We start from the raw sequence: 4,388 nt of genomic DNA on the forward strand, positions 1-4,388 counted from the left end.
CGCAAAGAGCGAGGGGAAGGGATCCCCTTTTTTTTGTCTCCGTCCCCCTTCCCCCCCCCCCCCCCCCCAAAACACCTCTCTTTCTGACTTGTCAGACTAAACTGCAGACCTAGGGAAGTTTCTTCTGGAGTTTATTTAGAGATTGAAAGTCAGCCCCTAACAGCATTTCTTTAGTATTAATCATGCAATATGACTGAGGCCAAGGCGGTGCTTAAACGTGTAATTCCTTTTAAAGTCCCGAATGTTGGCTTGATATTTGTATATGTAATGAATGAACGAAGGTGTCCCTGAAGTGTGTGGGTGGGAGGCCAGGGTAGAAAGATTCCTGGTTTACAGGTAAGTAGCTAGTGAGACAGTCATAGTGTGATTTAACCTAGTTCTGTGAGTTTAAAGCACAGCTTCCGAGTTTTCATTACAAAGGTGAAACAAAGAATGTGGAATAAATTTTTCCTTGCTAGCAATACATGTAGAAGTGTATTTTCAGCAGGTAGTCTGGAAGTAATTTGGTTCTTTTCATTCTTTCATATATTCAAGGCATTTTGGTATGTGTAAGTATACAGAAAACCCTTCATAGAATCATAGAAGTAGGGTCGGAAGGGTCCTTGTAGATCTTCAAGTCTGACCCCCTGCCAGGAGCAGGAGAAAAAAAAACTCAAATGATCCCAGCTAGGTAGGCATCAAGCCTCCTCTTAAAGACCCCCAGGGTAGGAGCCAGCACCACTTCCCTTGGAAGCTGGTTCCTTGATAGCACCAATGCATTAAATATGAAGAGAGGAACATAGTGATGTAGCCAGGATCTCAGAACATGTACGGAGCCTTTAAGGGTGGAGAAGTGAAGTAAAGTTGGCTCAGTATTTCTGGAAAATGGAAAGAATGGCATTTCCACAATGCACAGACAGAGAGGATCCCCTGAGGCTGATCTGGACTGTGCAATTGGCATCAGCTTCAAGAGCTAGCAACTTGTGCTTCCTCTTTGCCAGACTTCATATGCCTTTATCTGACAGCTAAGCAAGATAGAAGGGGAAAAAAGAATCAAAAGAAAAGACATAAACAGAGTAGGGAGAAGATTGGCCCAACGTAGAAAGATTTGCCACTCAAAATGCAAACTGTGTCTGCCAGAATGGTAGATACTAAAATAACCAGAGAGCTGGATGTCAGACAAGATGATACATTAGCCCCTATACCAGGGGTGGGCAAAATGTGGCCCGGGGGATGGATGCGGCCCACCAGGCCATCCTATCTGGCCCGCAGGGCCCCTAAAAAATTTAGAAAATTAATATTGATCTGCCCTGGGTTGCCTGTCATGTGGCCCTTGATGGCTTGCCAAAACTCAGTAAACGGCCCTCTACCCAAAATAATTGCCCACCCCTGCCCTATACGAACAGACACTCTCCAGAACAATTACTTTTGTATTTACTGTTGAACTAAATCTTGTTTATAGACAATGGGTCAGATACTCAAGATGGTGCAAATGGATGAGTCACCATTTGTTTCAAAGCTGCTTTACACCAGATCTGGATCTGGATCTGGTCCTGTGTTTTGGCATCCAAAAGCCTTTTATTTTCGCAGTAGTTTTTATAAGAAATAAAATAACTCAAAAAGTGTAGATGTTATCTTTGTGAGTTGTACATTCAAGTAGAGAAGACTAGATATGAGATATGTTCCTATAGTCATCAAAGACAATGGATAAGCTTTTCACACTGTTTTTAAACTTTACCATGTAAATAGGATTCTTATCATTAATATTGAAAAACTAATGAAGAATTTTATGGATAACTACAGAATTTTGACATTTCCATTACATTGGGATTGATTTTCGAGTTGAAAAACAGCAGTAGTGGAGACAGTAGCAGTGTTTGATACTTACAAAATTGTAGCTGTCGGTAAGTATGAACTCATGGTAAAGTATTCTTTGTTAACACAAATGATGAGAAGACAAAAATAATTTTTCCTACTGGGAGTGACCCAGAGGAACAACATTTCATACTACTTCCCTTATTAGAGGGTGGAGGAGCTCTTCAGTTAATGAACGCATCTCTGGTTTTCCATCTTCTACCCCAGATAACAGCTAAGCTGTTTTCTGCTCAGGGCTGTGTATCGTATCAAGCTGTGTTTGGGTCCCAAACCAAACTAAGCATGAGTTGCTTGCAGGAGACAGGAGTTTGGAATATCAATGATATATTGGAAGTTTGATTAAAAAAAGTGAGCAGTGGTGATCTCACAAATTATTACACAGAGAAATTTCACCGTGCAGCTTTGTTGAAACTGCTGTTCGGCCTTGTAAAGTTGCACTTTCTACTAATACAAGTATTTCAGCTTACATACCTGATTTTTTCTACACAAATTATGAAGCAAACTGTGGACAGGAAGTTCAGCAAGGAAGTCGCATTAGTGGGAGAGGGTAGAAGTTCATGATTGTTTCTAATTTTACCATGCAAGTGTGTTTCTGTTATATGCACACAAAAAGCATCCCTTGATTTAGAATTAAATGGGATTTATCAGGTGGTACTCACTTCATTTCAGTTGCAGTTTGCTTGAGTAGGGATCCAGGGTCTGGAATTCAGATTGGGTTTTCATTAAGCTAGAGGAATATTTTTTCTGTAGCTTGATTAGAGGGACATCTCTATTTTATTTAAAGGCAAGTTGCTATCAAAATGGTAGTTACATTTGTAACATTATTATATTTCTGAAATTTCTAGTACCAGATAAAAAGTGGTGAAAAGTGTATGTAACAGGGGGCCTGCTCAGGGCCGATCTAACTGTGGCTCACCCACCGGTTCCTGGGCTAACCGCCCGGGTCCTCGCCCGCCACACCTTGTTGTTATATTTAATTAGTAGATGTTAATAAGCGGGAGGCTGCCCATTTTCTGCCCCACTGCCAGGGGGTGCTATATGTGGTTCCTTTCCTTTCCTACATCGCAGCCCAAGCCTCACAGATGGCATCACGCTGTTTCCACTGTCATCGGCCCCTCGCTGGGCTCCAGAATCTTACTATTGAACCCCACCTGGATTCCTCCCCTCAGGCAGACTCTTCCACCATCATACTGGGCAACATAACTCCCTGAGCTGCTACCCCTTCAGGTGTGATCCCCCCCACCAGGACCTTCAGCTCACTAGCCCTGGCCCACCTCCAGGCCAGTTGGAACCCCAGGCCCTTAGCTCTTGGGTGTTCCTTGCAGTGGGCTCCTGGCCCTTTGACCCTTCTGGTCCTGGCCTCAGCATGGGCCAGTCAGGGGAAGTTCAGACAGGCATTGAGTCTATGGCCCTTTTCTCAGTCACTGGGTCCACTCTCTGGGCCCTCCAAAACAAGGGGTAACCCACCTGGTTGTGGGGGCGAGGAGTTAAGGTGCCCCGACCCGCCTTTCACTGGGGTGGTAACTGGCCTGGTATTTCCTGGGGGCTCCCATGCCACAGCCCCACCAGGCCACCCACTCCCGGCAGGGTGCAGTTTTAGGTCATACCCAGGACCAGGAGCCTCGTATCCATCCCCTACAGCTCCTCCCTTACCTCCAGGTGATATCAGCAGCCCTCCAGCCAGGCTATGTTATTGCCTGGCCCCCCAGCAGCAGAACTGCCTTGTTTATATGGGCAGCCCTGAATCTAAAATGGCTGCCCTCATTAGGCACCTAGCAGCTACCAGCTCAAGGCCCTTAAAGTGGCAGGCACAACCAGTGCCCTGCCACAGGGTGTCGAGGTCAATCACTGGAGAAGCTGAAACTCTTAAAACAAGTAATTTGTTATCTAGAAGCCCTTGAAATGATTTAGTAAGACAGAGCTCAGGAAAATGTAAATGTTTATTAGAATCATACCACAGACTATATGACTATATGATACTAAAGTAGTGTGTGTGTGTGTGTGTGTGTGTGTGTGTGTGTGTGTGTGTGTGTGATCTATATCTGTATATACTGTATATCAAAATAGTCTAACAGTATTTTAAAAGTGATTTCAAACTCGTGACATTACTCTATCTTTAAAATAAGCTAGCAGCTGAAAAAGCAAATAGCTTTGCAAAAAGGATACAGGAAGAGATATAAGATTGGAGTGAAACCTACTGTAGCATGTTCTTCTACTTAACTTATAAAAGTAAAATTGCAAAAATTCCACTTTCCCCCAAGTGTTGACTTTTTATATTTGAGAAACAGGTTTATTAATTTGTCTTTTGTATTTAATAAAACCATTGTGTTTTTCCCATCAGTGAATTTACATTCCCCTCCCTCCCCCTCCTTGCACAGTTGGTATTTATCAACAAAACATTGTGGGATTAAAAAGAATTTGAGGAAAATGAAAATAAGTATGTAATCAAAAGTTAATTATATAAATTGAGATTTTATAAATTGCTGTGTCTGTCATCCATTTAACTAGAGAGAAATGTGAGTAGGGAAAGAGAA

The 4,388-nt window shown here is 42.9% G+C and overlaps 1 protein-coding gene across 3 annotated transcripts in view; it reads left to right on the top strand.

Moving 5' to 3' along the window:
• ANO6 (anoctamin 6) overlaps positions 1 to 4,388 on the top strand; it is a 160,240-nt gene that overhangs the window by 563 nt on the left and 155,289 nt on the right. The window lies entirely within an intron of this gene.

Source organism: Gavialis gangeticus, unplaced genomic scaffold (assembly GCF_001723915.1).
Source record: "Gavialis gangeticus isolate Ggan-Ray unplaced genomic scaffold, GavGan_comp1, whole genome shotgun sequence".
NCBI classification, from domain to species: domain Eukaryota; kingdom Metazoa; phylum Chordata; order Crocodylia; family Gavialidae; genus Gavialis; species Gavialis gangeticus.